Source organism: Protopterus annectens, chromosome 2.part0, assembly GCF_019279795.1.
Source record: "Protopterus annectens isolate FY-2018-M chromosome 2.part0, PAN1.0, whole genome shotgun sequence".
Lineage (NCBI taxonomy): Eukaryota > Metazoa > Chordata > Ceratodontiformes > Protopteridae > Protopterus > Protopterus annectens.
Window position 1 is genome coordinate 1,272,786,553 of NC_056728.1, and position 23,898 is coordinate 1,272,810,450.

Genomic DNA, 23,898 nt, shown 5'->3' on the forward strand with positions numbered 1-23,898 from the left:
AAGTATTATCAGTAATAATCAAAATATTAATATTAGTGCTAAAGTTCAAGTATCCAAACGAACGTCTGTCTTATCATTCACAGCAGAAGTATCTGTTTTATTACGTGTGCGAGTATGCAAGCCTTTTCTTGAACTGGTTATCTTCATTAATTGTAATGCCCAAGGACTGCATACCAACCTCTAAGTGCAAGAAATCTGGACAAAGCTAAAAATAGTGGGGAGATAGAGCTCTAAATTCAGGGGTAAATGTTAAATATTGCTCTTCTGAACTCAAAGTTGCTAGAATAATGGCTTTTGTATTAGCATGCATTTTCTCAAGGATACGAAGGCTGAAACTTATCTGTGTGCCATTATTTAGTGACTTCAGTTCTCAAAGATTTACCAGGAAAAAATTACATTTTATGTGGAGCAAGCCAAAAATATGAGGTAAAAATCTGGGCATTCTGTGAAAATCTGGGTAGCTGAGAAGGAGAAAGTGTTGCTTGAATGAATTACTTTCAGCTACAGTTCTGTCATCAATTAATCTGTCTTAACTCTCGAATGCAATGTCATTATCTTTAGTATCTTCTTTCCTACAGCCTCACTCCTAAACTCAAGCCCATTTTCCTCAAGAAAAATATAATTATGCATTTTGTCACTGAGCAACAGTTAGTTCCCCTGTGAGCTAGTATTGTTTTTATTTCCTGACTCATAAATTGTATAAAGGAATTTTGATATAATATTCTAACTGTGTCACCTGTCTGTAAAATCTTTCCTTTCTTCTAGTTCATTCAAATAAGTCCTCACCACAGGTGTCATTAGCCTAGTGAATTTTATACATATGTCACACAGATTGTAAGAAAAACATGGCCATCTTCCTGGCATGCCTAAATGATTGGCCTAATGAATGTCTGCCCTTTGACTGTCTGCACACTTTGCTCACGAGTAATGCAACACGCTGCAACTATTTCATCTGTGATCCTGTTTCTGCTGTTGCTAACTTAGTGAAGTGATAGAGATGCATAGAAATTTTCTAAGCTAGCATGTCTATTAATTTCTATATGTTAAATCAGTCAAATGACAGAGTTGCCTGGATATATATATATATATATATATGTGTGTGTGTGTGTGTGTGTGTGTGTGTGCGTGTGTGTGTGTGTGTGTGTGTGTGTGTGTGTGTGCATGCATATGTTTGGATGTGTTTGTGTGTGTGTGTGTATGTGTGTATGTATACATGGCTTATTTGCATCTAGTGACCCAGTCACAGCAGTTTTGTCACTTAAAATTAATTCTGTGTTGTTTATAGCCCAAACATCATTATTATCCATTAACTCCAAACAGCATCTCATAAATGCCATAGTTAGTGCTTTAACACATTTAGCAACATTTTTGCATTCCTTTGTTCATCTTATACGTACTCATGTCACAGATAATTATTTCTTAAAAGTATAAAAAGTAGCATGTTCTCTACCTGCTTTTGATCTGTTCTATGTGTATATACCTGTATCTGCATGTGCAAGTAAATCCATACATGCACAGAAATGCACTGGAGTTTATATGAGCATATAAGCTTGCTTGTATAGGTGTGCATGTGTGTGTGTGTGTGTGTGTGTGTGTGTGTGTGTGTGTGTGTGTGTGTGTATGAACGTGTGAGTGCTTACATTTTTATGTGTGTTTAAATGTCTGTGTTTCTTCATGTCACCCGTCTGCACCTGTATAGGTTGTGTTTTGCAACTCTGTGTGTATGTGGATGTATGTGAACCAGCATTTGACCTGTGTCTGTGTGTTTGTGTGTGTGTGTGTGTGTGTGTGTGTGTGTGTGTGTGTGTGTGTGTTTTATCATAGTAGAATGAGTTGTATCTACAGCTGTCCTCAGTTTTGCTTTTCTGTATAAAGTCTAAACATATTTGTTCACTATGTAGGACTGATATACAGTCTGAAATGCATTTATAATTGTGCTACTGATTACATTTGTGCTCGTTATTCCTGACCCTCTCGTCTGCCTGCCAAATATAGTGACCTTGAGTGTACCAATAGTCAGGCTGTTTTCCTTCAGCATTTTATTGTTCTTTGCCATGTAGGTATGTGATTATCACTGCACTGGTGCTCATTGCCCTTGTCAGAATGCCATTTCATAATGTATTTCTGCCTATGTCACTGTCCATAAGTGTGGCAGTTATTCCTGGAATAGCATGGATGTGACAGCTGTCATGAAGTTATTGAGCACTGAGGCTTGTTACAGCTGGACTATTACAGCAGAGATTACTTGTTAGTTCCTTATTCAAGTTGTTATTGTTAAATATTCTGTGTGTCACTGTATCAACCTGTACCACGTATCCCTGCATTTGCCATACCGTGTATGACAACTCCACATTCACTTGTTTTCCTCGGAGCTGTGCACTTAATTTGTCTAGTTTAGTTATTTCTTCATTGCTTTTTAGTCCATTTTACACACACACACACACACACACACACACACACACACACACACACACACACACACACACACACACACACGTAGATGCAGTTTTCCATCCATAACTAGTGGCACTGCTGTCAAACACAGTAGTGAAAGGGGCACAGTCAGTCTTATTTCCCCCAGTGTTCCCCCCTGTCTTATCATAGGAGTTCTCCAAGCATTTATATCCCCATTGTTTGGCTGACTATATTATTGTTAACACCTTTATTGAATTATCATTAAGATATAGGCAAACATACATTTATAAAAAGAAAACAAACCATATTAACATACTCCAAGTGGCAAACATTGTACATCACATATATTCTTGTGTATATTTACAATCAATTCAACATTATATAATTTGATCGATTTTTGCCTTTCCTTAAACCTCACTCCTGCAAAACATTATTCTGCATGTACTGTTCCCAAAATTTGCTGTTACAATATTCAATACTTCAAATGCATTTGGTATAGACTTTGCTTTCCATTTTCTAGCAATTGATTTTTTTGGCATATACCAAAATTTAGCTTAACAAGGCTGTGTATAGGCAATTCAGATCATGTATCCCAGCTCAAAAAATAATTTCTGTAGATGTACCCATTTGCTCATCCGATATTCTTGATAAAGTACCTGCAAGGAATTTTTAAAGTCTGCTAACTCATTACACTACGAAAACATATGTTCCCAGGTACCTCTTAATTCCCCATCACACCTATAACATTTGCCATCGACCTGGGAAAAATTCTTTGAAGCATGCTAGGAGTATAAAAATACCTATACAAACTCTTCCCAAACAAAAATCCTAAATCTTCTAGACTTTGCTGAATATTTTGGAGCCATACTTATGTCCTCTAATTATTTCCTTGTGAATTGCCTGGAGAGAAGCTATATCTCCCAGAGGTTGTTGCTCCTCTGGAATAAGCTCCCAGTTCGCATGAAGGAGAGCTGTTCAATAACCGTATTCAAGCACAACCTAGACAATTGGATTGGTGACTGTAAATTCACCCTAGGGAGCCCCTCTTGGACAGGGAGAATCAGAGCTGATCATAGGCTCGCTCTGCAAATAATGACCATGTAACCAAGGTCACTTAGAGAACACCGGTATAACATGGCTAGGCTTGTAAAGGGCATATGGCCATTAGCCTAGTAACCTGCTGTGAATCTCTCTTTCTTCCCAATCTTTTCTAACCTCCTCTGATCGATTCTAGTAATCATGCAGCATTTTATATGACCTACTTCCTACCCATTTTTTAACAGCAGCTTCTGTTCTAAATTCAGTTAAAATCTCTATCAGAGAAGATCTTTCACTTAGGATTCCCTGTCCCTTTCTGTTTGCCTAAACTCAGATATTAATCCCTGATAGGGAAGGCATTTGTTAGCCTGCAGCCCAAATGTCTTTTTGGTCTCTTTCCACTGTTACCTCTCTCTCTCTAGTTATTTGCTCCCAGTACCTTGATTCCTTTGCCAGTCTTCTCCAGTAAATTCCAGTTCCCTCTTATCTATTCTCTGTACTTCTAATTGCAGTCATAACTACCAGCAAACTCTCCTTTCTCCATTCTCAAAAAAAAATGGGCTGCATAAGTGCATGTATAACAACTTATACTGCTAGCTAGCGTGCATCTTTTCACCAGGAATTCTCACCCAGTGGGGATGAAAAGGTCTTTGGAGCCCTACTAGGGCTGAAGCTTCATGGTCTATGTGGGGAATGACCCCTCCCTCCCCCCAAAAAGTGATATGCATGCATAATTTGTGCTTCCAAGAAGTGACAACTAAATATCTACCCCATTCAAGTCATAAATCCACCAAAAGCCATCCACTGATGAAAGAAACAAAGCAAACACACACACTGTAATCCCAAATACAAAATAAGTTTTCCTTTATTAAAGCATGTGGCTAGTATCTTGGCAGAAAACCCCCAAGGGTTACAGAACCATACATAAAATATGGTTAATAGCAATTAAATTATGTTGTCATTCCTAGAGCCAGCTATTAACATGGAACAATTAAAGGAAAGGGGGAAGGAAAAAGAACTGTATGCAAAATGTACTAATACCGAAAGAATACTGAACTTTAATTCTTCATATTTAACTCAGCATCCATTCCAAATGGTTGTAAATTACTAAAATAAAAATATGAAATGAGATTTGTTTTATTATAATAAATAAGTTAACATTATATAATAATGTTAATCATTACATGAAAACCTAAAACAAAATCTCAATAAACTATAGTTGGAAATGTTGAAACATAAAATGTCTTGCTACCGTTCTTGGAAATGAAGCATTTCTTATATCTCTTATATGCACTTCAACTCCAGTTCTGATTCGAGAAGTAGTTTGCTCTGTATGATACTTATGAAGTGAACACTTAAAGCATAGATTACAACTTGGATATAACAATTCAGTCCATAATCATAAAATTATTTCAATTTATATTCTGATGTACCTATTAGGGAAAATAGAACAAACCTTACAGTCGGATAATGAACTATCTTGATCCTTCACAGAAATGACTGAATGTAATAGATAGTCCATTAAACTAGAGGGGTTTTTATATGCAAACTTAGGAGAGGGACCGAAAACTATTTTCAATACATTGTCACTAAGGAGACAATACCAATGTCTCCTAAGTAACCTAACTATGCCCTCTATGAAAGTGGCACATCCAGTGACAAAATATACTGCTTCAATATTAGTTGTAGGAAGCCCTGTTACCATGGGATTTTTATAGATAGTTAACATTTAAAGCAGACTGTTCAAGGTTAGAGAGATAATAACTCCTAGCCTCAAGTCTACAAACAACATCCTTACCATCTGCTTGAAATCCAAGTCCTCTGAGCAAATTATAAGAGTTCTTAACATCTTGTAAAGTAAATGTTTCACTATATGGGCTGGATGGGCACTCATAGTATATAAAAATAGTCAGTGTTGGCTTTCTGCATAAACTAATAGCTGTTTTACTGTTCTTCACATAAATCCTCATGCCTTTATTTATTTTCTACACATTCTTAGTGAATGAAATCTCAAAAGAATGACTGTTAATCCTTAAGAAAAATTCCTGAAATTCTCACAAGGGACCCCATATAATAAAGAAGAGATCACCCCTATAACATCTGTAAAACACCATCTCTTGGACAGAAATCATCATGATAAATATGCTTATTTTCCAATAACCCCATAAATACATTTGCATAATTGGGCAACGTTTACCCCAATTGCTTACCTTTGATCTTCTGGAAATACTCTCCATTAAAGTGGAAAAATATTCAAACAGTGCTCTGCTTGTGCCTGTACACCAAAACATATTTGAATAGATGTGTAGAGTATTTATATCAACCATCACTACATAAAAACAAGGATTCCATTGGACCATTCTTAGATACTTTGAAATGCAAAAACATATTAATAATATTTTCTTCCTTTTCCAGTGCCGCACCCAGGTGTGAAACTATTGGTCTACCTGGAGGGCAGTCCTTATTTTTATGCATTGTAAGCAAACAGTGCCGAGACTGATAGCTTAGAGGTTAAGGCACAAAATTACCTAATAGTAGACCTGGGTTCAAAACCTGGTTAGGGCACAACTGGGCAGCATCACTATCTGCATGGAAGAAAGGCCTGGCAATCTAATTCTGTAATGTACCATGAGAACTCTATGGATGTCTATCCATAGAGTTGCATGAGTCGATTTCAGCTCAAGGGTATCTACCTTACCTTACCTAAGCAAACATTAAAATAGAGATGTATGTGAGGATTGCTTAAAAGAAGTTTAATCAAAGATTTGTCAAAAATCAGTCCATGATCAACTAATTTTTCCAATAAAGCAAGTAAATCCAGTTATATTTAAATATTTACTATGTTCAGTGAAACATAATGCATAATCAAATACACCTATTATAACTCTGTTACTCCTACTATATACTCATCACATGACAAATTCTTCATAGTAAGCCATTCTTGTCTTATTAGTCTGCAACTGACTTTATATTTGCTGACTAGCATGTCTGTCTGTGTGGCACAGAGGGATAGTGCCTTGATTGTGACTCTGGCAACTAGGGATTGATTGGCAGCTCCAGCATTGGAGAACCCAGACAATATAAAGGGAGGAGTGAATGGGGCATGGCCTAGTCACCTATTCCATGGTAAAAGTGGGGTTTGCATGCACTCAGAGGCATACATTGTGGTATGATCTCCCCAATGCAGACCAATAAGTGCATCACTTCTGCTGTGAGGGGAGGGGCAGGAATTTTTGGGGAGAACCCCCCTTGTGGAAGTGATGGGCATCTTCCACTATCTGCCCATTGCACTTCTCCACCCTGCTCCTTTGTTGAATGTATACAAAGTTAGTGCTGGGAAGGAAATGAAAAATTGTGCTCAGTCCTGATGGCTGCCTAGATGATGACCTTTCTTGGTCGGCTTCTTCTCAGTGAAGGGTATGGAGAGTCTGATTAACTGAGAGAAGAGCTGGAAATCAGCAAGTAATAAGGGCAAACCTGCCAAAAAAGGAAACTTTATATTTGCTAACTTTACTCAGATAAGAAGTAACATCCCGATGAATGAAATAATAGTATATATATTTATATTTTTGTAACTAATGGGGGGGACCAAAAGTACAACAATTTTTACACTTGCTATCATCATCTATATATCTGCAACAGTTTTTTTTTTTGCCTCCCTGGGCAAAAAAAAAAAAAAGAAATACTTTAAGCGGGTCTTTCAATACAGATCTCTATATGTCAGAAATCCTAAATGTTGGATTATACTTAGGTTCTTTAGACAGAAGTCTAATGGATTTAGCAGAAAAGCAACAATAGCAATGCAAACAACCAAGTTCTCAATCAAAAACAGGATCTGTTCAGAGGAAAATGCTCTGACTGCTGTCAGGTCACTTGTTTGTTTCAGGAAAAGGAGATTGCATATCCTGGTGCTGAATGGTGCTTTGCTGAGCAGCACTTGTGGTTGCCATGGGCTTTTTGATCACAGTTTCATCCTGTGCAACATTAGCCAAACTTCCAACCTGACTGTTTCATCCCCCCGGTGGCTTCCCATCACTAATTAGCATCTCATTCTGTTTTGATCTGTGTAATGACATTGACATTGCATATAACAGATATAAGAAATGGTTTACACAGGAGCATGCTGTCAGAATACATTTTATGCTTAACACATCTGACTACAGTCCTTTGAAAATTTTTATTATGTAGTCTTGTCTTGATGTATATTATAATAACTTTTATTTACTATAACCAAATTTCCTTTTAATACTATAACATATTTAATATAAATTGTGAATTAAATGTGAAGTTTTGATTGTAAGGCCTGTACAATTTAATTGACACAAGTAAATCTTTGTGTCAAGTTCTCTTTCCTTCCATTTTTCATTTAATTGTTTAACTTTCCTACATTAATAATTGACTGTTTGGAAGATGCCATCATTTTGCTTGCTTTAAAAATATTTATATCGATTCTGTAACCATTTCAAGGATTTCATGCTGAGGCACCACATTATTACACATTCTAAGCATAATTTATCAGCTTTAGTAATTTTTCTTTTAGCTAGTGCAGCTTCCCCATTCTGCCTTACTAATTAAATCCATCAACTTCTTTATTACTGGCAAATTTTACTCATTATTAATCACTGGTATAATTCAGGTGTGCTTTCCTGGCATTCTGTCCTTCAAGGCTTACCAGATATTTTTTTGAAACCATACCAACACACCCTAAGTTGCAAACATTATACATTACAAACCATGCTGACACAACTGTAGCTGCAAATGTTATACATCACTTATCCAGTCATTGTCAGTCAAACATTACATAACTTATTCAAATCCTGCCTTCTTGTAAACCTCATTCCTTCTCTGCATGTACTGATCTCACAATTCCCATTTTTCCTATGTAATTAGGTCCTGCCATTTTCTACAGATCCCAGTTCCAGTTGTTTTATCTCTGTTACTATCCTTGCTACTTCTAGTAGCATTGGTTCATACTTTGATTTCTATTTTCTAGTAATTGCTTTTTTGGCAACCACATAATTAGACTCAGTAAGGCCTTAGTATGCCTAGGCAATTTCGATTCTGTATCATAGCTCAAAAAAATAATTTCCTTAGTTGGGAGGGTGGTCTAATGGTTAAAGTGTTTGCCTTACAAGCACAAGGTGCAAGGTTTGAGTCTCACAAGGGATAATTGGCTGGGCTTAAAATGGCTCGCAAGAGCAGTTAGCTTAGTACTAACCTATGAAGTACTATGAACCTATGAAGTACATCAATTTGCTCACCCAGTATCTCCAACAGAACAGTCTGCAGGGAATCTTTAAAGTATGCCAACTCATTACACTCCCAGAAAATATGTTCTCAGTTACCTCTTTCTTCCCCATCACACCTCCAACATTTGTTGTCTATGTGTGAAAAGATTCTTTGGAGTCTACTTGTGTTATAGAAATACCAATGTAAACACTTCCAAGAAAAGGTACTAAATCTTCTAGCTTTGTTGAGTATTTGGGAGACATATATATATTTCCCCATTGTTTCTTTGTGAATTGGTTATCCAGTCTCTCTTTCCAATCCTTTCTAACCTCCTCCAATTGATTCTTATAGTTATCATGCAATATTTTATATGCTCTACTAATTATTGCTTTCTTAACTGCAGCTTCTGTTCTGGAGTCTACTAAAAGCTATAACATTGCTGGTCGTATCTTTAGGGCCCCCCTATTTCTTCCTCTTTGCCTATACTCTGATATCAGTCTTGATAGGGAAGGCAATCTGTAACCTGCAGTCCAAATAAGTTCTTGGCATCTTCCCATTCTCTTACCTTTCCCTCTCTAGTTATTTGCTCCCAGTACCTTGGTTTATTTGCCAGTTTTCTCCAGTAAGTTCCAGCCCCCTCTTGCCTATTGTCTGTATCCCTAATTACAATCATCCCTATCAGCAGAATCTCCTGTCTCCATTCTCATGTTGGTTTAGTTCTTAGAATGCTTTCTGATACTTTATGATTATAATATTCTGCATGATTATTGTTGTTCTACTTAAAGGTCTGCATCCAAAATCCCAGTCCCACCTTGTTTCTTGAGCTTCCGTCGTTTCATCATCATCATCATCTCTTTCTACTTTGAATTATAGTTTTCTGCTTGTGGTATGTATAGGAACCTTAACTGTGTTACTGTGAAATACCCCTTCAAATCAAGTAATCCCAGTCTGCCTTGTTCTACTGGAAGAATAAGCTTATCTCACTTGACTCTTGCTGTCTTCCCCTCACAGATAAAGTCCTTCAGCTCTTTATTAATTATTATCTACAACTTCTCCTGTGGTTGATAAAAGTATGCCTGATGTGTATAAGTCTAAAGGGACTAAAAACATTTTAACTGCTTGTATCTTACTATCAATATCCATATAACAGAGCTTCCATTTTCTTAGTTTTTATATTATTTTTTGTTTAGTCTCTTCCCACATATCGTTAGCTGCCACACTATAATCATTTTGATCCATACTTCTAAATACTTCATTTTATCATCTCCCAATAAATATGGATATTGCTGAACCAATTCGTGTGTGGGTACATAATTTACAGCTATTGCCTTTGTTTTAGCTTCATTAATTTTGTATCCCAAAAAGATATGAAACTGTCTCAAAATGTTCCACAACACTGTAATGTTTAATGTCTTTCTGGTTTTGTCAGGTATAAAATAATATCATCTGCAAATAGAGCTAGCTTTTCTTGACTACCATGCCAATTATATCCTTGAATCTCTGAGTCTCTTATTTTCTTTGCCAGTGGTTCTAAATATAATGCAAATAACATAGGGAGAGAGAGGATACCATTGCTTGGTTCTGCTGCTTAAGCAGAACTTATCAGGAAGGCCCCCCCCCCCACTTTAATTTTTGCCTTCGATCCCTCATATATCCTCCCGATCAAACTTATAATTTTATCAGGAAATCCAAATGCTTCTATTGTTCTGCTCCTAACGTCTCAGCTTACCCAGCAAATTTTTTCTCTGCATCAAGACCCACCAACAACAGTGGTATTTTCTTACATTCTGCTTTCTTTTGGATCATCAGTGTTCTGTTAATGTTGGCAAATGTTTGCCTCTCCTCCACAAAACCAGATTGGTCCATATCCATCAATTTTGGATCACTTTTGCCACTCTTTTAGCCATTATAGATATAAACACTTTATAATCATAGTTTAGTATTAAATATGAAGCTATATGATGCTGAATCAGATGAATCTTTACTCTATTTAGGTATTACAGCTACCACTGCTTTCTTCCAGTATGTTGCTATTTCTCATATATCAGTTTTTCCCCTCCTAGCTTCCAAACTTCCACAGGAATACCATCTGTTCCTGGGGACTTTCTTGTAGATTGGTTATACATTACCATTTTTATCTCATCTCCTCCTATCCTAACTTAGTAATTGAGCCTTCTCTACCTGTAACTTTGGCATATGAAATTCTTCCATAAATATTCCCATTTGTCCCTTTTCTTGACTTCCATGTTTCTCTTCTTTATACAGACTTGCATAGAACTTTCAAAATATTTCTACAGGATCCCTTTTTATCTTCCTTATTATAGGCTCCCTAAGTTTGGTGACAGCCCTTACTACTTTCTGTTGCCTGAGTTGTTGTGCTAAAACATTTTGTAATCTAGAGTTATTATTAAAAAATAGTTGCATAACAGCAATCTTTCTAATCTCATGCATATTATCAAGGTAATTCCTTATTTTCTATTAAGCATTCTGCAGTTGCACCTCTTCTTGTTCTGTGAGATTCCCCCTGTTTTGCAGTACTTTAATATTTGTCAGTCCCTCTAAATAATTCTTGTTATTTCTTAACCATATCTCCCTTTCTTTTATTTCCACCCTAGCTTTAAACTTCACCTTAATTTTATCCCACTCCCTAGCTATATTTTCAGAAGAAATTTCTGTCTTCTCATATAATTCCTGAAGAGTTCCCACTACACATTCCTTAAATTCCTCTCTTTTCAGCAGATAGGCGGGAAAGCACACCAGTGTCTCCTTTTTGTTTCATTACCTGTGTTTTTTTTTAGTTATTATTGGCACATGATATGAAATTTTTTATCATATTTGTTATGCTGGTTTGGATTCTTGTTTCGCCAATGCTTGGTGTTATTTTCTAGTTAATTTCTCCTACTATATCTCTAAGGTTTCTGAAGAAGTTAGCTGATACAAGCTAACGAGAAGCACTTAAAATAATTTTTTTTTCATATTTGTTACGCTGGTTCGGATTCTTGTTTCACCAGTACTTGGTGTTATTTTCTAGATATAGTAGGAGAACAACCAAAGTTCCTATTTAAGAACAGAAGGAACTTGAAACAGATCCTATGTTTACCAAAGAATCCAAGAAAGGAAATTAATGATAATACAGTATATGGAGCGAAATCTTGTAATAGATGTAATTTTTGTAATTATATAGACATTAGGACTTCTTTTATACACCCAGTTACACAATATGAATACACTTTATACATGCATGCGGATTGTCAAACAGAACATGTAGTCTACCTTGCCAGGTGTGTGTTCTGCGTGCATTTTACATAGGTAAACCCAACAGGAAATTGAGAGAAAGAATGAGGGAACATGTATACCACACATGCATTGTTCTGAACACAATGCACTAGCGAGACACACTTTGGCAGCAGGTTTGACACATCATTTTAAGTTTTTAGTACTACAAGTTGTCAATCCGAGTATTCGAGGAGGGGATGTCAAAAATTTCACAGAGAATTGTTAACTAAAATGGATTATAAGACTAAGAGTAGACAAAAAAACGGGGCTCAATGATAAAGTGCTCCTGAAACCAGTACTATGTAATAGAAGACTTAAAACCATTAAATGAGATTGTTTCACAAACACTCCAATTTTACATACATATCTACTTGTTTGTATAAGTCTATTTTAATATTGACAATTAGAGGCTGTATTTTTTGTATGGTGTGAATCAGACTTTGGAAATCTTATGCATTTAATACCATGCATAGTGTTTTATTTGTATTTTTGTTTTTATTTTTGTATTCAAGCATGGTCAGTTTTATTTATTTATTCATTATATTTATTATATGCATAGCGTTAAACAGCTTTGTATGAGCTGCAAGTTAGATATGTGTTTATATAGTGTTAAGGAAATGATGTCAGCACTTTTACTGCGTTGTAATGTTGAATTATTCATGATGAAGTGTATGTAAGAATGATTTAAATCTCGCATTCATTAGTAATTGATTGGTCTGATGAAGCCTTTATGGTGAAAGCGCTTACCTACTTTTGTCAATAAAAGTATTGGAATTATTGTCGTGGTTTATCTGGCAACTTTTTGTCTGTTTACAAGATTTTTTCAATTCTGAAGATACGGTGTGATAGTTGTGTTTGTTCCAGTGGATGTGCTTTTTACCATTTGTTTTATTTTTACCTTACATCACCAGAACATTTGCTCTGTGGGGGTGCCTTTTTGTGATATTTGTAAAGGAGATTGCCTATGTTAAGTTTGGGTGTGTATGTTTCCAGAAGAAGTTTCTCAGAGCTACAGAGGAGGAGTAAGGGGGGGGGGGGTAGTATGAGACTAGATTTGTGAGGGATGGGCAGGAAGTGGGTTTGGTAAGTTTGCAGCGGGTTAGATGTAGCTGGGACAGTTTTATGTGATGGGTGAATTCAAGTCACTGTAGCTTGGGTAGAGCTAACCAGTGGTGGGCTGGGTTAGGAAGGTTGGCACCAAATTTGGCAATTTTATTATAGGTCTGCTCAAGTCCAGAGAGTTACCAGGACTGAAGAATGGTGAGGACTGTTGAACCATAGAGAAGACCGGGGAGAAGGTAGGCTTGGGCAAAGGATTGTCTAGATTCAGCAGAAAGGAATTCTGAGTTGTGGTATAACAAGCCAAGTTTTTGATTAGTTTTTTCATCTCATGGTGAATATGTAAATCAAATTTTAATCGGTTATCAATATTCATTCCGAGTAATTTTTTCGTGAGATTCTGCATTGATTATTGTGTTATTAAGAGAGGAGATGAAGAAGTTAGTCTTGAGGTGCTCATTGTTTTTTTGGGAGAAAGTGAAGTAACTTTTTTGGGGGAGGGGGTTAGGAATAAGCTGATTATTATTTAGCCATTTTTCTACAAGATGCTGAAAAAACTGACCAAGCGTCCACCAGAGCTGATACAATACAGGACTTCATTATGGGAAATAGGAAATTCACCCCGGAGATCACTTCTGTGGCTCTGCGCAACAGGGGAACAGGAAAATAATTTTCTTGAGGGTACCTTTTTGGCTAGGCTTATATAGGTCCTAGGGCAAATAGCCTAGTACCTACCTATGAACCTGTAAACAAACAGGATAAGTGCTTTCACACAGTGTAGTGCATCATCAGATCCATTAACACAAACAATTTAAAATCATTTATATAGTAAAAGTCAAGAATAAACAACCGATTAAAATCAGTCAGTAATTATTGATGTGACCTGCATTTTTTAAGTATTGGCTTTAAAGGAATAGCAGTAATCCCCGGAGATTTATCTGCCTGCAGCCTAATAATCCATTTAGTTTCTGCAAGCTCTAATCTATTATTAAAATCTCCACCTCTCTTGTCTACAGATACTAACTGTAAAATCATAAATTCAAAATCATGACCAGGGTGCAAAGAAATGTGCTTAGCTAGTGCATTCAGCAAATTATTATGTCTAATATCACCTTGATGCTGTATGATGCGTTCTTTAAGCATCCTTAAAGTCTTCCCTATATAAAAGGAAGTACACTTTCTGCACTTAGCCAAATAAATCAAACCTTTTGACTTACATTCAGCATAAAATCTAGCATTAAAAGTAAAGTCTAACTTAGGATGTTTATAATTACTATCCCTGTAAATAAAATTACAAGCTTTACAGGTTCACAAGGAAAAGTACCTATTCAGTCAGAAACAACAGGGGAAGTTAATGGATGTGATGAAGCACTACACTGTGTGAAAGTTCTTATCCTGTTTGTTTACAATAAAGTCCTATATGGTATCAGCTCTGGTCAGTTTTTTCAGCAACGTGTATTTTATCTTACTGTGCGACCTGTGACTGTTCTGGGTATTTCCTTTTATTTTTCTGCAAGATGGAAGGATTGCTGAGTATGTGTTTGAAGAAGTGTAATAGAGGTAGTGGATGTGATAACGGTGGAGTCGTCGGCGTATTGAATAAAGGTGGAGAGGGAGGTGGAGGAGTGGAAGTCATTGATAAAGATGTTATAGAGCAGGGGTCCAAAAATGGAACCCTGGGGTACTCCAGTATGTATAGGTAAGAAAGGAGAGCAGGATGATTGCCATTTAACTGATTGAAGTCTGTCAGTGAGGTAACTAAAGAACCACGAAAGAACTGAGCATGAAACGGTGAGGTTGGCGAATTTAGGCAGAAGTTTAGAATGTGATACCATATCAAATGCCTTAGATAAGTCGAAGAATAAAAATGAGACTAAGTTATTGCTGTTTCTAGATTCAGTGATGGTGTGGGTGAAGGATAAAAGGGCTGTATAAGTACTATGGTGAGGTTAGAAGGCGTGCTGGGTAGGGGAGAGGAGGTCGTGTTGTTTGAGAAAGTTAAGAGTTTGGTTGTGAATACATTTTTCTAACATTTTGGAAAGTGGGGAGAGTATGGCAATAGGTCAAAAATTAGAGTGATCATTGGAGTTGCCTCCTCTGTGAAGGGGGATGATGTAAAAAGATTTCCTAATTTTGGGTACAGTGGCTTCTTTTATAGAATGGTTAATGAGTATTGAAACTGGATAGGCAATGGAATTTGCAGCAAGCTTGAGGAAGCATCTGTAGAGGGGGAACATAGCTTGAGTTTGAGAAGAAGAGATTTTATGTAGGTTGTAGAGACAGGGTTTATGGTGAGATAGGTGTTGATAATAGTTTGATGTATTAGGTTGTGGGGTAGGTTTTAGGTGTACATATGTAATTACATATGTAATAATGTTTACATATGTAATTGTTGGAGGAAGTATTTTGCATCCAAAATATAAGTTATGTTAACATTTAATGCACATGCGCGCAGACACACACACAAACACACACACGAGGTACAGTAACTTTTTTGAATGAATACATCTCACATGTTTCATTTTGAGCAAATGAATGAAAAAAAATAATAGACTGTAAAGCATTATCCCCCCCGCCTCTTTACTGTCCCTGATTTTGACATTTAGTGCTGCACTGACATTACAGGTTCATACTTCTTATTGTTTAAGGAATACATTATGACGGACTGCCTTTTGGCAGTCAGAAGATGTTAAGTTGCTGTCTCTGCCTTTCTGTCTTGATATCTCCCTGTTTTGCTTAATCTCTGTGTCTCCCTTTCACACACACACACACACACACACACACACACACACACACACACACACACACACGCACGCACACACACACACACACACACACACACACACACACACGCACACACACGCACACATGCACACAGACACACACACGTGCGCACACACACACACACGTGCGCACACACACACACACACACACACACACACACACACACACACACACACACACACACACACATTTGGAAGCATTTTTTATGCTCACTAAACAGGAAACCCTAGTGAGATGAAATGGCAGTGGTTTGCTTCTTCTCTCCGAGCTTCACAGCAGCTTACTATCCTAGTATGAAGTAGCATTACCTGTATATTAATCCCACCCACAAGTTGGAGAGCATTTGTTGGAAATACACTGGCTACCCATTGTGTAAGCTTTCATAATAGCTTGAAATGTGTTTATACATTAGACACATGCACTATGTAGATCTAGAGAAACTAGCCCTAATGACAGCAAAATTATTTTCTTGTCATCACTGCATACAGCAGCAAACATTCTTACTTTCATTAATCTTCTACTACCAAAGGCACACAGAGACTTCCAAAAATCAGAGTAATATATTTCTTCTCTAGCTGCAGTTTTGGGAGCTTCATAAATTTGTTTGGAAATGTTCTGCTACCACCAAATACACCTTTTTCTTTATTTTCTCAGTGTAATAATGGAGGCTTAAAATCATGGTATCATTCATCAAAAAGACTTGTTTTTCATAGTGTGCCATTAGATCAAAGAAGTTTATTTTTAGTAAATTATTATCACTTATAAGATAGTAGCCACGGTGGTGCAGCGGTTAGTGTTGTCGCCTCACAGCAAGAAGTTCTCCCATTCGATTCTTGGCTGGAGTGCCTTCTGTGTGGAGTCTGCATGTCCTCCCCGCGGTTGAGTGACGTTAAAGACTTGCAGGTAGGTGCAAGCATGAATGGGCGTGCCTTCTTTGAAGGTTGGACATCGGGCGGGCAACTCGGCACTGTAAAAATCTACTGCCAATCATGAGTGGACCGGAGTTCCGCTGTGGTGACCCCTAACTGGGAAAAGCCGAAAGTCTTTATTATCACTTGTAAAATAGAGGTTGGGTTTGTAGATTAACAGTACACACTTGTACAGTGCTAATATTGGTGAGTTTGCTGTGAGAGGTCGTTCACAACTAAGAAAACTCGCATTATGGGTTTGTAAGTGCATACTAGGCTAACAATCACTAGGGTCTTTATAAACCTAGCCATGCAACCTGAATGTGACCCACAAATTTGATTTCTATAGGTTGTTATTTACTGACAGAGCAGGGGTGAATTTCTGATTACTATCAATTGTCCAAGTTGTGGTTAAAAGGGGGTAGGGAGGAACACTGCTTCACATGGATGGAGACTCTGTTCCGGAGAATGGGAATTCTCTAAGAAACATGTCTGTCTGTCTGTCCAACATGTCCTATTTATCTGGCAGGCAGTATGCATTGTCTTTGATTCCCCTTCATACTTTGCATGGCTGGTAATTAACACTATTAGCAGATTTGTCTGTGAATCCCAGCCAGGCTTGCATCTTGATGTGTTTGTTTCTCTGTTTTGTTGACCTGGAATGCCCGTCTGGGCTAGGTCCATTTATAGTACATGACTTGGGAAGAAAACTCTGAATAGTAGGAAATATACTTGCAGTACAAGTACAAGTTGTTAGGCAACAGATGTGCACTGAGTGTTTTAACAATGGCTTGGAGTAATTCAGATATATAAAAATTAAGTGTATGTTAAAATGATGTGATTGTGAGTCAGGGAGTGTACATAAAGCTGTCAGGGTATTTCCATATTTACATGTAATACTGATTCTTGTCTGAATAAGTAGAGAGTACTACTCATTCCTGTGAGAAGGATGCACATAACAACAAGTGTTATTAGAGTGTGATAGATGAGAAAACAGGGGTAGGAAGATGTATACAACATAGGTGTGAAGATAATAATAAGCAAGTGAATCAGGCCAGTGCTTTGATTTTTACATGATTACATGCTTGTGATAAAAATAAGACAGAGATGGACGAATAAAAGAAGAGAACTTCAAGTCAGAGTGTATCTAATAAATGTAGATTGTTAGAACTGTGAAGAAAACTCCCCATTGAACTTTTACTGTAATAAAATGGGCTCAACTAAATGCAAAAGGTATGATATAATCAATTTTGGTAGATAACCCCCCCCCCCCATACTATATAGACAACACACCACAAAACGAAAGTGTAGTCAGGGATCTAGGAAACTGGGTTGATAATTTGGTCTGTCTCTTGATTCCTATTCCCCAGTGCTGGTCTGTACCTCACTACCCCAGCTGTAGTGTGCACGCCAAGTAAGTGCATCTCCTCACATGTTCATCTGTAGGCCATGACGTTATTGCAAGTTTGCCGAGGTGATAACCGTGCAGATTTTTACTTGTTTAAAGCTTCTGTGTAGCAGCTCTGTAAACTCTGTACTCTAATTTGTTTATAATCAAGTATAAAGTGCTTAATGCTTGCCTGAGTGATAAACGAGCAGAATATTATCTAATTTAAAATAGTCCTACAGCATTTCTGTAACCACTTTTAATGTGCCTGAGTGTTAAGCTTGCTAATTGTTTTGTGCTTGCCAGAGTGAGAAATGAGCAGACGTTTTACACATGTATACCATATCTGCAGCAATTCTGTTCAGCTTTTAATATGCCTGCATGTAAATGAGCAGGGAATTCATCCTAGTGTTGCATTTTGTTTGGCACATGATTTTATCTGTTTCTCAGATCTGTAGTGTTATTTAACTCCTGATTTATGCTGTTTTACTGAATCTGTTAAGCAATGCTTGAAGCATCAGTCCGATAGTCAGCATTTGTTCTTTTTATTTTGAAACATCATTTTATTGATCTACTATTTGTCTACTTCATCTGACCTACATTTTATTTGCTTATTTTTGTAAAATACTCTGCTACTTATTTGACCATTTTATATCTACGCTGTTTCCTTGTAACTCGCTCTGTACTTCTACTCATCATACACTTATTGGTTGTGTTTTAGGTAGTGTATACCTACTCCATATCCCTTTCCCTAACTCCCCACTCTGGATTTTGCTTTTATTTTACAATCCCTGTATTCACTCCTGTACAAGCATTTTTTTTCTCCACTCTGAGTTGGATATCAGGATGTCCTACCCTTTACTGCAAGATCACCACTAAAACAAGAAAAACAAATACAAAATCTATCGGAATGGAGATTTCATAGTGCCGGATTGAGTGTATGTTGGATACTATTTTCTGTATACAGTTTGGCCAATTTCTATATTTCTGAAGAGTTAGTTCTTGGTGCTTGTGGCGTGCACACTAACTGAGTGGCTACAGTTTAGATTTCCCCCTTACCTCCTAACACTTCAGTATATTATCCTTTACTGCCTTAAAACATTATAATAAAAAAAAAATTAATAAGAACTACAAAATACTTGGAGGCAATTCTGTCTGTAATTTGGTCTTCCAGCATCATGCTTGTTTATGTTCTTCACTGACCTGTGACTCTTTGGGGTGGCTGATTGGTTTTGTAGTTTTACCTGGCTTGTCTGCCTCGTGGCTGTATATGCTCCGTTCACCCTCACTCTGCTTGGGCACACTCCGCTCCCCTACCTTGTCCCAAATCTCATCCACCCCCCACTACTCCTACACTTATACTTCAAAGCCACAACCATACCTGCCAACTTACCTATCACCTCACCCTTACACCACCTTATCACCCAACCAATGCTAATTCTATATCTTATTTCGTAACACCTCCCTCCTCTACACCATCCACTAACTACACCATTATCATACTAAACAATACTACACTTCTTCTCTCCCTAAAACTCACAGGCACATTCTCCTCTTATATCATTCTGTTTTACTATTTCTACCCATTTTCTAAACCATTACTCTGCCTACTGTTATCTCACTCTATCCCTTTACAATATTGTCTAGAGCACTTACGTATGCTTTATTCCTCATTTACACATTCCTATTTCTCTTTCTTCTTCCTCAGCTCACAACACTTAACCCTAGTACTATTCCCCCTAAACCTATAAATGTCCCATCAATTCCATCACCCCACTCAAACTTTTACTCCAATGCATCCTCCAACCTCTTTCTTTTACACTCTCCGCTCTTCCTTTCTACCCATAACCATCTGCATTCTCTCTCACCACACACACACCTCAATAGACTCAGAAAACAGTTACATTCATCTATCTATATATGCACTTTCTCCACAATTCCACTTAGTGGAGATATCCCACCCAATCCAGGACTCACTTCAGATAACATGCCTTAAAGCTAGTCACACTTAACTTCCAAAGCATTTGAAACAAAATCATTGTCTTTTACACCTGGACATCCCACTACCAACCTGACATTTTTGCTGCCACCAAAACTTGGCTCTGACCACTTATAAAAGGCTCCGAATTCCTCCTCCAGGTTTCAACACCCCTAGACTAGATAGACACCACAAGAAAGGAGGCAGAGCCACCCTCCTCTTCCTTAAGTTCTTACTACATAACCCCCTTTTCTAATTCTGTCCCATAATTCTTCACTGCTGAAATTCTAATCTCATTTCTAAAAATAAATAATTCCAAAAAACCTATGCATTATAGTCCTTTATATTCCTCCAGCAGTAATATACACACCCTGGAAAACATCCTTGCCTGAATGTCTAGTACAATCAAGAATGAAACTATCAAACTGGCAGACGTAAATATCAATTGTTCTAAAATCTGCTCAAATTTCCCTCCTCTGATATTAACTTATTCCACTTTACCCAGTTAATCATATCTACCAGATTCAACAAAGGTCACACGGAAGGATCCATCCTAGAATGGATACTGATCAGTGTGACCCAAACAAAATCTCCTCAGCAGGCACCCTCCCTAATACCCTAAGTGATCATCTGCCAGCGTTCTCTCTCAGAACATCTCCCACCCCCAAAAAGAAAATCACTATAAACATATTCAGAATTTTACTAACTTTGACCCTCAAACATTCATTAACCTACTGAAACATGAGAACTGGAATATCCTAAAAAAAATTCTCCTAGATAAAGCAGTAAACTACTTTTCTCTTTCTAGAACTCCTAAATAAACTCGTTCCCTAACATATGAAAAAGATAAAATTTAAACATGCTCCTTGGCTAACAAAATCAGCAAAGCAATTAATGCAAAACAGAGATACATTCTGGAAACAATAGCAAAACACAAAAACCCTGCCACCCTGCAAAACTACAAGCAACTCTGCAACCATGTTAAAAAACAAATAACCAAAGACAAAATGAATATTACCTAAAAATTCAGTCCAACAACAAGAATAACCCCCAAAAAATTCTGGACAGCCGTATCCTCACTTCTAAACCCTGACACTAAAGCCAAGCCTACTCCATTTTCTAACAAAAGTCAACCAGATATAGCCAATCTCTTTAACACCCATTTCATAAACACTATATCTAACATCACATCCAACTTCACCCAACACCGCACAGACTCAAACTCTTCTAGTGCAAGCCCTTCATGTCCTTTCCTCCTCTCCCATACCTCCGCTCACCATCCTTTCTTGACTCTTTTATATTTCCAACACTATTACATCCTCTTTCTCCTTAAAACCTATTCCCACTGCCACCATAAAATGACTACTTCTCAAACTCAAACCTGGCTGTAATGTAGCAGATGATCTGCCCACTGAATACCCAAGACTAGATGCAGATGCAATTTCTTACCCATTAGCATTTTTATAAATAGATCCATCCTTGAGTATTACGTCCCAAATACCTGGAAAATGACATTTATTTTACCCCTCCACAAAGGTGGTGACCCCACAGATATCTCCAATTACCGTCCAGTTGCTATTCTCTCCCCAGCTTAAGATTTTTGAAAAATGTATACAAATTCAACTTCTTGACTTTCTCACCATCTATCAAATTCCATCACCTACACAACATGACTTCAGATCGGGTCACAGAGCACAATGACAGCTGTAATCTCTTTAATGTACATAATCAACAATACTAGGGACTCTGGTAAGTATGTCTCGTCCACATTCTTAGACCTATCAAATGCTTTCAATATGGTTTCTCAGCCTCTCCTTCTGCACAGACTCTCACAAACTGGACTATCCTCCCCTTCACTTAACTGGTTCGTAAGCTACCTATCTAATAGGCAAAAATTCCTCCCTCTCTCCATGTGCTCCCAACCCCACCAGTGATCTCAAGGGGTCTATATTGGAGCCCCTACTATTCAGCTTCTTCTTCAATAATCTACACTTATCACTCACCCATGGCTGTCTTATTCTTATTCAATATGCAGATGATTCTGCTAGCATTTGCTCTGCTGAATCCATTCCCAATCTCCAACATATTACTCAACTAGCATTCTCCTAGACTGAACACTGGTTTACCAAAAATCACTTGCTACTCAGTCCTAACAAAACCAAGCTACTTGTTTTTACCCCTAAGAAAAATACCTTCTTAAACAAAGACTAATTAATTTACAGTAATCTCCCACAACAAAACAGTTGAACTAGTCTCCCACACTAAGTTATTAGGAATCATAATAGAGGAACACCTAAAATTTGACCTACTTTTTCAACACAACATTAAAAAAATGCACCAGAAACTGGGCTTGCTGTATAGGCACAGGCATTTTCTTAGCCCTACTAGTAAAAAGACACTTGCCATCACTTATCTACTACCCTCTCTGTCCTATGGTGCTCCATTACTCACCAACTTACTCTCTACCCTAAAATCAAAACTACAAATTTGCTACAATAAAATTGCTAGATTCATAACTAATGCCTATTGCTCTACCCACCACTGTACAACATTAGACTCTCTAAACTGGCTCGAGCTACCACACTATCTCATCTACATACATTTAGCATCAGCACACAAAATAGTATACAAGCCCTTAGTATGTCCTACACTGTCCACAGTATTTAGCAGCAACCTACCCAACAGATCACTTAGATCTGAAAATTAACATCTTCTACAGATTCATAAACCAAGACTACCAGCAGGCCAACTCCTATACTCCTGTAGGAGTTCAGGAAAGGTATCCCCATAAGTAGGCATTTTCTGAACCCTAAGCCCTCTAGGGATTACCTTATGATGTAGAACGACTTCAAGGTGGAATCTCTGCCACTGGAGATGCTTGAATCTGTACAGTTTATTTTCTAATTCCTTCAGATGTCTATTGAACGAATTATGTGCATCTTCATCTATTATAGTGTTTTGCCCAAGTAAATCCACAGTTGTATCAAAAAAGGGGGTTCATACCAATACATCAGATCCTATTCCATAAGATCCTAATAAATTATGAATTTTAGAGCAGATAAGCCACCTGGAATTAAGGATGCTGTGACTTAAAACCTTTTCTTTGGGCAGGCAATTTACTACATTGATGTTATATGTATCTTTAGATACATGTTGGAATATCTTAAGGAGTGTTATTATATATTTTTAATAATATTTTTATAGTTGTATTTGAATATAAATTCATTTAGGTGTGTGGTGATAATGTGTTTCTTTTAACTGGGTATTAAGAATTTCTTTCAGTTGATAGGTTGAACAAATGTTTAAATAGTTCAATTGATTTGTAGTATGGCAGTCTGAAGAAGTGATACTTTATCGTGAAAGTGCTTCCTTTGTTTGTTTTTGTAATAAATATTACATTTTGTGGCCTTGTGGTTCAGTGCTTTGATTTTTACTTAGTTTATAAAGGTTAATTTGTTGCTAGATAATTCTAACAAACTGAAATCTAAACCAATACACAGAAGGTTAATTGCAGATTATATGGAAGCAAAACAGTCACTATGTAAAACTAGTGAGGCGTTCAGTGGAAAAACTGGAGGTGGAATGTGGAAAGTTTTGAAAGAGAAATTGTTTGAGTGCAAAAAATAAAAAAAAATGTTTAACATCAGGATCTAGGCATACAACATCTGGGGGATATATTTCTGTCAAAGAAAAATACTTCAAAAGACCAAAAGCATAAGGTTCAGTTCAGGTATCTTTATTCTTGCGCAAGGAGACAAAAAATGCAGTTACAGAGTTTGTCTGACTAAAATCAGGAAGTGTCACAATTATTATACCTTTCTTTC

General features: G+C 37.2%; 1 protein-coding gene across 3 annotated transcripts in view; it reads left to right on the top strand.

The window, feature by feature from the left end:
- Positions 1–23,898, top strand: part of LOC122793445 (probable E3 ubiquitin-protein ligase HERC4) — a 1,684,714-nt gene that overhangs the window by 427,764 nt on the left and 1,233,052 nt on the right. The window lies entirely within an intron of this gene.